Raw genomic sequence first — 11,760 nt, 5'->3', positions numbered from 1 at the left:
TTTGATCTTTGTGTCATGTTTGCAGTTGGACCTAGATATTTCTCCATGTCCAAAAATGGGTTATCAGGTCAAAAGAATTGTATAATCCCACCTTAAATTACCTATTCTCTTGATTTGTGACAGTCTTGAGTTGCATTTAGTTAGAGATTGAACATTTGGCCTAAAGTAAATGAGGAGCCAGTTCTTGGGTGTCTAACACAGAGTTCTTACATGCTTCCTGATTTGTAGTTATGTGCTGTTGTTTAAGTTTATGCGTTCCAACTCGCCAGTAACTTGCTCCCCAAACAGTACACTACCAGTTTGACCTGCTTATTGGTATGTGCACCTTGGCATGGGGATGATTGTTTTATCCCACTGGGAAATAGATCTGGCTTTGGTTTTCTTACAAACAAGTCACAATACTGTTATGTAAACAGGCTTTTTCTCACTTTAGGGAGTTTCTCCTTTTGGTTTCCAAATGCCTCAGCCTTCAATGCCAAGAATATGTTCCAGCCTTAGCCTTCTTGTCGGTTTAGGCACTCAGTGTATTTTAATTTCCCTTAGCGCTATGCCTTTGTTTTACAAATGAGTTTGCCTTTTAATCCGGACAGTGTATATTGTGGCTGGTATAATGGCATCTTTGTTTAGGCATGCCATTTGTATTACGTAGTTTGGCCTGCTTAGTCTTAGGGGCAGATGTATGAAGGGTCGAATATCGAGGGTTAATTAACCCTCAATATTCGACTAGGAACTAAAATCGTTCGACTTCGAATATTGAAGTCGAACGATTTAGCGCAAATCCTTCGAATCGAACGATTTGAAGGATTTTAATACAACGATCGAAGGAATATCCTTCGATCAAAAAATCTCAGGCAAGCCTATGGGGACCTTCCCCATAGGCTAACATTGACTTCGGTAGCTTTTAGCTGCCGAAGTAGGGGGTCGAATTTTTTCTTAAAGAGACAGTACTTCGACTATCGAATGGTCGAATAGTCAAACGATTTTTAGTTGGAATCGTTCGATTCGAAGTCGAAGTCGTAGTCGAAGGTCGAAGTAGCCAATTCGATGGTCGAAGTAGCCCAAAAAACACTTCAAAATTCGAAGTTTTTTTAATTCGAATCCTTCACTCGAGCTTTGTAAATGTGCCCCCTAATGTGTGAAAAGACTTAGTTATATGTAGCATTACTCTCCGGGATAAGTATCTTTATATGTGTGCCTTTGTCCCTTAAGTATTTCTGTCCTTATGCTGATCGATTTGTGTAGGGGACTGGCTTAGTGGCGTCTCAGATTAAGCGCGTCTTTTGTGGTGCGCACTTTGGCCTAATGTCTGGTATGTGCACCAATACGGGCCTGCAGCTCAGATCTTAGCCCATCCGTAATCGTTTTTTGTGACCAGCCATTATGCTCCGCTTCCACGTAGGTAAGCGATCTGCTCAGTTGTAATGCCGCAGTGGTTTTTGCCGATGTTGGTCCGTGGAATGGTTTAGCTGCGGGGACCTCCAGGGATGCAAGTCGAAGGGGAGTCAGATTGTCTCTTTACCTTCTCCCCTCTGTTTATCGCTGTGTGTTTTTATTAGCTTTTGGTCCGATTCACCCTGTTTTTCAAGGTATTTTTCACAGACGCGACACAGAGCTCTAGTAAAAAGCGGCCATCTCTTGGGTCCGCCCAAAATGTTTACCCACTGGCCCTTTATAACTCGAATTCGATTATTCACAACCTTAAACCTGCCAAATTGCTGTTTTAGCCTGTGGGGGTTTTCCTAGGTTACATTTGGAGTTGTTTGCTGCCTTCCTGACATTCAATTTTTTTTCAGAGAAATAACTTGATTCTAGTTTTGCAGGTCGATCCCATTTACCCAAGTTTCAAAAATTTAAATTTATTTATAAATTGCAATTGGTCGAAATTTCGAGTTCATGGGAGTTTTAAATAACTCCCATGAACTCAAAATTCGACTATTGATAAATCTGCCCTGAAGGAATCAGAAACTGAATCAGGTATCACTATCAAGTATTAGAATTAGGTGCCAAGGTCACAAATCAGGTCAGAAACAGATATTAAATCAGGATATGAATCAATGATAAAGCTCAGAGTTACAAAATAAAGTTGATTAGTAACAGCTGATTAGTATGTCTGACAATTTGAAACGATATAATCTGACAAACACATTGAACAATTATTAAAGCTGTGCCATACAGCACAACAATATGTACAGATATATATGTAAATTATAAAAAACGATGAATTATGATGCATATATGATGTAAATTGTAGCTCAGAATCCTACTGTTATTATTCTGAATGTAGCTGAAAGGTTATTTGCACAGCAAATAAACAGGCATTTATGGCGGAGAAGGCTGCAACCAAGATACTCAGCTTCTCTGTACTCTGTTAATCAAAGAATTAAGCACTTTGCTTAGTCGTCACTCAAAGGCAGCCTACAGCACTTTGAAATTGGTTTTAGTGATCATTTCAATCATGTCTTCATTCTGCAAGACTTCGCAATGAACACATGAAAAAGGATAACATGAAATATTTACTTCTGTAATTTATGGGAAGCATTCTTGTCATTTCTGTAATGATAATGTTTGCCCTTTTGGTATAATAAAACTAGGGACTGTTTAATTAAAGAGCACTAAACTAAGGTGTTTAAAGGAAGCCATTAAAACACTAATTACAACAATACAGTTCACAGTGATTTCATTGTATTACAGTGCTGGAATAATCACTAGAAATAACTACTTCTAGAAAATCCACCAATTATTACCTGTAAATATGTACACATCTGTTTGGATAAAATTAAATGAAAAAATAAATCAATTAACTTTTTTACAGTGGATAAAAATAGTATATATGTCTGTTCCATTGCCCATGATAATAAAGATATCTCAGTAAATTAAATAATGTGATGGATAAGAGACTCTGAGGCACATTTTTATCAATGGTCAAAAAATGATTAGATCAGATATAAATTTACTTAATTGCAGGACTTTACTCTAGATTTGCATTCCAATAAAAATATAGTTCCACTAGATAGTTCTCCACAACATTGCCAATGTACTAAAAGTAGAGTACAACAGGTTTTGGAGAAGTAACATCTCATTGGTGAAAATTATTTTCACATTCTCGGAAATTCACATCTCTTAAACAGTCACAATTTCTCCAATGAATATTCTCCAATTTACAAAGAGCACAAGAAAGAATGTTACCAAAAATAATTTCTCCAGGTTCAGGCTATGAACTACCATCATAAAAAATCAGCCTCTTTTGCAACTCATTTTCTATATCACCAAAATCCATGCTAATCTTCCATATATGTCATTACTTTATGTTGAAAATTCTTCAGAGAATTTTCTCCAGCACAAATGTATGTGTAAAATGCACTGGCTAATTTTCAGTATTTATTCCAGGGGAAATATCACCACATTCTTCTTGCAACAGTGAACTTGTGATTTTTAGTAAATATGAGATGTGCTGTGATATGTTTGGTTAATTGTGGTAAACTTTTTGTGAAGTTACTTTAGTAAAAAGGCCCCAAAGTGTTACCATCAATTAAAGGGACTTTTAGTGTTTTGCACAACCCTTGGTGCTCACATACAGCACATCAATGGGTGCTCCATATGAAAATTTGGAGCTAAGGGCAGAGAGCAGCATCCTGTCGATCCCTAACTTGCTCCTCTAAATGACACTCAAGTTAGGAGGAGTGTAGATGGTGGAACGCATCTGTGTTTTCCCTATCTGCCCCTCATTAATATAGTGCTGACTAATGCAGCCAGTTCTGTATTAATTAAGAGAGCATGTTTTTGCAGGTTTCTCTGCTCTTTGCTCTTAGCAATTTATGGAACAATTTATAACAATGCACCACAAAGCATACAAATCGAAAAAAATGGCCCATTGTAGTCTTTTTTCTCACTTTGCACAGTGTGGGATTCATTCATTCATTCAAATGAGCCATGTTGTCAGTAGTTTACTTTTTTTGAACATAATACATTGAAATCAATTGACATATTTGCATAGCTACTGTTTAAAAGAAAAGTTTATGGGTGCTGCTAAAAAATGTCGCAAAAATGTTGCTTTTTCTTTTTTGTGACACCCATACAATCCAATGTATTTTGCACAAAAATATGGATTTTCTGCAAATCCATGCCTGCTCATCACTACTGGTATCAAAAAAATCTAAATTGCAAATATCTCGGAAACTGCTAAAATAGAAAATAAATGTATGTTGGAAAAGTTCCCAGAAAAACATTCTGAGTAAGTTTTTTTGCACTTCATTCCCCTTTAAAGAGATACAGATGCCAGAAATGCAACCTTTTCTTACATCTATCATGGCATTGTCTTTTTACCTGATGCTTTTACATTACCTATCTTTCCCCATGTTCCTGTATAAGTGGGCTGCCATATTTGTGCAACAGTAGTCTGTTAGCATTAGAAACTATTATTATTTGAGGTATTGTGGCATAAAGGAAAAACTTTCTCACTATTCAAAAAAAAAAAACCCTATTGTCCTATTGAGGATAATACAAATAAATAAATTAAAGGTGTATTTTAAGACCAATGTATTCAAAAAAGTATATCATTTATTTATCAAACAGGATTCTTAAAACACAATAAATACATAATCAATAAAATTACATAAAAACAGTTATCAAGTTACTCCAGATGGGTATTCGCTTGTTTAATTTTTAATAATACAATATATACTTAGTTATGATCGGTAAAACAGGCGAAATCGAGAGGAGATTCGGAGAATTGCCCTCTGCAGTGGAACGCACACGCTGAAGTGAAACAGGCTCCATCTTGGATGTTCGGGAAAAGGGTACCGGCAAAGTGTCAGTTTGTCAAGATCCTGTTGCAAGGATGCCACATCCTGGATGGAATTAATTGGGCTGGATAATTTTGTTGTCATCTGCAAACACTGATACATTACTTACAACACCCTCCCCTAAGTCATTAATGAACAAGTTAAATAAAAGTGGACCCAATACTGAGCCCTGGGGGACCCCACTAAGAACCTTACTCCAAGTAGAGAATGTCCCATTAACAACCACCCTCTGTACCCGATCCTGTAGCCAGTTTCTTATCCACGTGCAAACAACTTCATTAAGCCCAACAGACCTTAGTTTAGAAAGCAGTCATTTGTGGGGCACAGTATCAAATGCTTTGGCAAAATACAAATAGATCACATCTACTGCCCCCCCACTGTCCAGAATTTACTTACCACATCATAAAATGCAATCAAATTCGTCTGACATGACCTATCCTTCATAAACATTCCATGTGTGGAACATGCTGTGGACAGAGACACCTATGACTAAGTGCCGGAGGGTACGAAATGCGTAAGGTGGGCCATGTGGGGTCAGTATGGATCTAATTTTTAAATATGAACTTTAATAAATAAATTATTTTTACTGAATATGAGCCTTGGGATATATATCTTTTTGATATAAAAATATTTTTCCCCATATATTTATACATAGTTATCCCCTTAAGCTCCTCTTCTTAAATCCTTTATTAGGACATAACACATAGCAAGGGCAGTGTTGTGTTTTTCAAGTAAGAAAATGACCTTATTTATAGGTTTAAAAATGATTTGTGAATAAACAAAGCATATTTCCTGGCTTTTCTGTGGCATTCCTACCTAAAAATCATAAACAGCAATTCTCTTGATCATCAGTGTATATGCAATTAAATCTTAATTAGAATGTTTAATCTGATGTCAATTATAGAGTCCATTCTCTGCATCAGAAAAATAAAGGTATCGATTCTGGGGTTCAAACCCACAAATCGTTACGGAGACACGTTTCATGCCCCATAGCTGGGCACTTCATCAGAGTCTCTGATGAAGTGCCCAGCTATGGGGCATGAAACGCGTTAGAATTGTACACCCTCCACTGTTATCCTATCTATGCGTGAATAAAGCCGAACGTTGATGTTAACTGTGCCGGATTCCTGGTATTCTTGATCTGCGCCTCCGTAGCGATTTGTGGGTTTGATGTAGTAGCCGGCGAGGACCAGCATATTCTGAGAGCAGCGATCGAGCAGGACGGCACATTGGTCTGGGTGAGCTCCGCCATTATCGCATCGTGAGTAGAAATTTTGATCGATTATGGGGTTGCTCAATAATGGGGTCTCACTATCTAAAAAGCCAAATATACATCAACAAGTATCTGTAAAAAGTAGCCATGTACCTTTAATTGATTGTTTTATTTAAAACTCTGCATAAATTTTAAGAAAAGCAGATTAGATAATTTTTTGTGATCTATTTACTTTCGATTTAAGGTAAAATAAGAAAAAGACAAGCACTTCTTATAAAGGATTTTATTCTCCCACTACCTCCCTTTTAAAAAGAGATAGTTACATAGTTACATAGTTAAATTGGGTTGAAAAAAGACAAAGTCCATCAAGTTCAACCCCTCCAAATGAAAACCCAGCATCCATACACACATCCCTCCCTACTTTTAATTAAATTCTATATACCCATACCTATACTAACTATAGAGCATAGTATCACAATAGCCTTTGATATTATGTCTGTCCAAAAAATCATCCAAGCCATTCTTAAAGGCATTAACTGAATCAGCCATCACAACATCACCCGGCAGTGCATTCCACAAACTCACTGTCCTGACTGTGAAGAACCCCCTACGTTGCTTCAAATGAAAGTTCTTTTCTTCTAGTCTAAAGGGGTGGCCTCTGGTACGGTGATCCACTTTATGGGTAAAAAGGTCCCCTGCTATTTGTCTATACTGTCCTCTAATGTACTTGTAAAGTGTAATCATGTCCCCTCGCAAGCGCCTTTTTTCCAGAGAAAACAACCCCAACCTTTTCAGTCTACCCACATAATTTAAGTCTTCCATCCCTCTAACCAATTTAGTTGCACGTCTCTGCACTCTCTCCAGCTCATTTATATCCCTCTTAAGGACTGGAGTCCAAAACTGCACTGCATACTCCAGATGAGGCCTTAACAGGGACCTATAAAGAGGCTTAATTATGTTTTCATCTCTTGAGTTAATGCCCTTTTTTATGCAAGACAGAACTTTATTTGCTTTATTTGCTTTAGTAGCCACAGAATAAATGTATAACTTGCATTTATATTATTTTTGCCAAAGTGCATAACCTTGCATTTATCAACATTGAACCTCATTTTCCAGTTTGCTGCCCAGTTTTCCAATTTAGACAAATCACTCTGCAAAGTGGCAGCATCCTGCATGGAACCTATAGTTCTGCACAATTTAGTATCATCTGAAAAATAGAAACAGTACTTTCAATGCCCACCTCCAAGTCATTAATAAACAAGTTGAAAAGCAAGGGACCTAGTACAGAGCCCTGCGGTACTCCACTAACAACACTGGTCCAATTAGAAAATGTTCCATTTACCATCACTCTTTGTAGTCTATCTTTTAGCGTTCCTTGTTTTAACCAAAGAAAGCACATTCACTGGATGCTAAACAAATATGTAGGCTATAGTTTCCATATGTATACAGTAAGGGGTACATTTATCAAGGGTAATTCGACCCTCAAATTTAAATCCTTCTAATTAGAATATCGAATTTGAAGGATTTAGCGCAAATCCTTCGATCGATCTAAGTAAAAATCGTTCGAACGATAAAATCCTTCGAACAATTTTAAGCGATTGATCGAAGGATTTTTCTTTGATTAAAAAAAGGTTAGAAAAGTGCTGGGGAAGGTCCCCATAGGCTAACATTGTACCTCGGTTGGTTTAAACTGCCGAAGTATGTAGTCAAAGTATTTTTTAAAGAGATAGTACTTCGACTATCGAATGGTCGAATAGTCGAACGATTGGTCGAATCGAAGTCGAAGGTCGTAGTTTCGATGGTCGAAGTACCCAAAAAAATACTTCAAAGTTTTTTTCATTCGAATCCTTCACTCGAGCTTAGTTAATGTGCCCCCAAGTATAGTTTCCATTTTGATCGTATATCTGAGTCGGAAGTCTCTAAACTTCTCCTATCCTCTCCATCAACAACTTGCTCACTTGATCCTTTCCCATCACCTCTACTAAAACAGTGTGCTCCTGTCCTTACTCCAGTACTTACTCATATATTCAATTCCTCACTAAACTCTGCTACCTTGCCCTCATTATTCAAACAGGCCTGTGTCAAGACCATTCTGAAAAAGGTTACACTGGACCCATCCTGTCTGTCTAACTACCATCCTGTTTCTCTCTTACCGCTAGCCTCTAAACTTCTGGAATGTCTTGTCTTCTCCCGTATTACTAACTTTCTCTGCACCAATAATCTGCTTGACCCTATGCAGTTTGGCTTTTAACCTGCACACTCCACTGAGACTGCCTGATGTAGAGTTGCAAATGATCTCCAGACTGCTAAGGCCAAAAGGCATTTCTCTATTCTCATTCTCCTGGACATATCTTATGCTTTTGATACTGTTAACCATTCTGTTTTAATGCAAGTTCTCCATTCCATTGGTATCCATGATCAAGCTGCATCCTGGCTCTCTTCCTACCTTTCTGAGTGCTCCTTCTCTGTTACTTTTGCAAACAAATCCTCACCTCCTGTACATCTTAATGTGGGGGTGCCTCAGGGTTCTGTACTTGGTCCTCTGTTGTTCTCCTTGTACACTCTCTCTTTAAGAGACCTTATATCTTCATTTGGCGTTAAATATCACCTGTATGCCGATGACATTCAGATATATTTAGACACTCCCTCACTAACCTCTGATGTTCAAACCCAGATAGCAGACTGCTTAGTAGCTATCTCTTCCTGGATGAACCAACACCACCTCAAACTCAACTTGGCCAAGACTGAGCTCATGATCTTTCCACCCAAACCAAGCCCTTCTCTTCCTTTCACCTTTACTATTGATGGCATGACTAATAACCCGGTTAACTCACTATGCTGCTTAGGGGTCATCTTTGACCAGTCCCTCTCCTTCTCTAATCATATTAATAATGCTGCCAAAACTTGTTGTTTCTTCCTCCGCAACATAGCCAAGATACGCCCATTTCTTTCACTAACAACAGCCAAAACACTAATCAATGCCCTTATCTTATCCCATTAAGACTCTTGCAATCTCCTCCTAACTGGTCTTCCTGACTCCCATCTCTCTCCCCTCCAATCAATCTTAAACTCTGTTACCAGGTTCCTTCTGCTCTCTCCTAAATGGGAACCTGCTCAACCCCAACTAAAATCCTTAGCATGGCTGCCTGTTAAGCAAAGAATAGCATATAAAATTCTTCTACTAACATTCAAAGCCCTTCACTCCTCTGCTCCTCACTACATTTCTTCTCTTATCTCACTATACGTTCCTGGTCGTCTTCTCCGCTCTTTTAGAGTCACCTTCTCTTCACACCATACACATCCACTGCCACCTCTTGTCTCAAACCCTTCTATCTTGCTGCTCCTTACCTCTCGAATTCCATCCCTGAATTCCTCTGTAAGGAATCCTCTCTTAATCTCTTCAAGAAAAAAGAGAGCCTACCTTATGGAGTACTACAACATTAGCCTAGTCCTGTCCCTACTGACTATGCCTTACCTTGTGCACTTTTTCATCTCCAATTTGTACCTGTATGTTAGCCTCCTATCCACTCCTGTAAGCTCTATGGGGCAGGGACCTACTTCCCACTATGTCTCTTACCACATAGGTCTTATGCTCTTTGTCTTACGATTCTGTATATATTTATTATGTGATTTATCTCCCCCATGTATACTTTTATATATATTGTACTTTTATGTACTGTATAGCGCTGCGGCTCCTTAACAGCTCTTTACAAATAAATTTATACATACATACATACATAACCAACTAATGTTTGTAGATTTTTGTTCTAATTAAAATACAGAAGAATATGTTATATACAAACTATAATACAAGTATATAACAAATATATACTGTAACAATGCAAAGTACTCTATGCTTAATATTATGTTCAAAATTTTTTTTTTTTTAATTAAACAGGTGTGTTTTTTACCAAATGTAAAAATAAGAAAAAAGGCAACATGAAGTTCTTTGAAGAGAAAAACTTATTCTGATTGTAACAAAACAGCTATAAATCTATGCACATATATATTGATCGTGGTTGCCTCTTAAAAATGACTCTGTCTCTGCAAGTTGGCATATTTCATAAACAAACCAACAAATTATTGATCCATCATATAGTCGAAAAGTCCTGTGCTGAATCCAGGTTTCATTTAAGTTTATGCTGTACCTAAGGGAATGGAAAGCTCTAAAATGAAAAATGGTTATTTAAAAAGCTGCAGATATAACAGAAGACATATGACTGCAACTTTCCTTCTTTAGCCATCTATTGTGATTGAATCTTTGCATGTCAATTCATTTGTACACTCTTAAAACATTTAATACATTAGTGTGAATAGTGTGAACACGGTTGTAATTACTACTATGTTTTTGACAGCTGTATGTTTATAAACATGGTCTGTGTTCACTATTTTATCATATCTTTATTTATTAGACAATAGGGAAATGCCTGCGTGGCTTGCTGTCTTCCCTGTATCAAATATAAAGCATAATTATTATTTTGATCATGTGTACATATGGAGTAAGTTGAGCCAATTGGTGTTGGCCACAAATAATTTATATAGTAAAAGTAAATTGGAACCATATTTTACTTTTCAATAAATACATAGAAGAACAATTTAAACAATATATAGGCTGGTACAGTATTATGTAGGCTTCCATAATAAAGACTTGCTTACAAAATATATGTTTGGTATTGACTAGTGATGGGCGATTCTCTCCCGTTTAGTTTTGCAGAAAAATTTGCGAAACAGAAAAAAAAATCAATGGGCATCAAAATTATTTTGACGCGCAGCAATTCTTACATGAACGACAATTTTTATACGTGTGACTATTTTATCCAAATGCATTAAAGTCAATGGGCGTCCAAATAATTGCAAATTTATTTGTCACTGTGAATTTTTCTCCTTTGAATTTTTGCAGCTCTTTCACTAGTATTGACAATCAATTATAGACTGCCATTGTGATATGCATAGTGATACTATATTAAATATATGTCAGTACTGTAATTTGTAAGCTAATATAATACAGTAATACAGACTGTTAAAGTAATTTAGAAGCAGATATATCTGCAAGCTTGAATTTGTATATACAGAGAACAGGTTAATACTGTAGTATGCACTTATATAGCTAATATTGTAATGAATAGCCTGATACTGTAAAGTGAAGTCTTCAGCCATTAAAGAAACACATTGAAACAAACAAACTCTAAGCTGATTATTGCCTGGCTGGTATAAAACCCAAGGCCCCAATGCTATGAGGCAGCAATACTAACACCCACAGGGGTAGATACTTCAGCCAAGCCATAAATGTAGGCAACTTGAAAAGCCTCTTATAATGCATGAATCAGCTCCCTATATACTGTAACTAACAGGTGTATATTTAAAAAAGATTTTAACTTGACTCAAAAAAGCTGCTTTAATAAATGTAATATTTACTTTTAGGGGCACATTTACTTAAACTCGAATTTATCCACACATGCGTAGGATTGTGAGAATGGATACAGACAACCCAAAGATCAACTCCAAAGACCTGCAAGAGCATCTTGCTGCAGATGATGTATCTGTACATCGTTCTAAATTCAGCGCAATTTGGACAAAGAACATCTGTATGGCAGGGTGATGAGAAAGAAGCCCTTTTTGCACTCACACCACAAACATAGTTGCTTGTTGTATGCAAAAGCTCATTTAGACAAGCCACAGTCTTTTCAGATCAAAGTGTTTTTGACTGATTTTATAACAAAAAGAGTTTTGCATGGCAGAAGAAGA

This window comes from Xenopus laevis, chromosome 6L, assembly GCF_017654675.1.
Source record: "Xenopus laevis strain J_2021 chromosome 6L, Xenopus_laevis_v10.1, whole genome shotgun sequence".
Lineage (NCBI taxonomy): Eukaryota > Metazoa > Chordata > Amphibia > Anura > Pipidae > Xenopus > Xenopus laevis.
The sequence above is the reverse complement of the archived record's forward strand: the minus strand, read 5'-3'. Positions refer to the sequence as shown.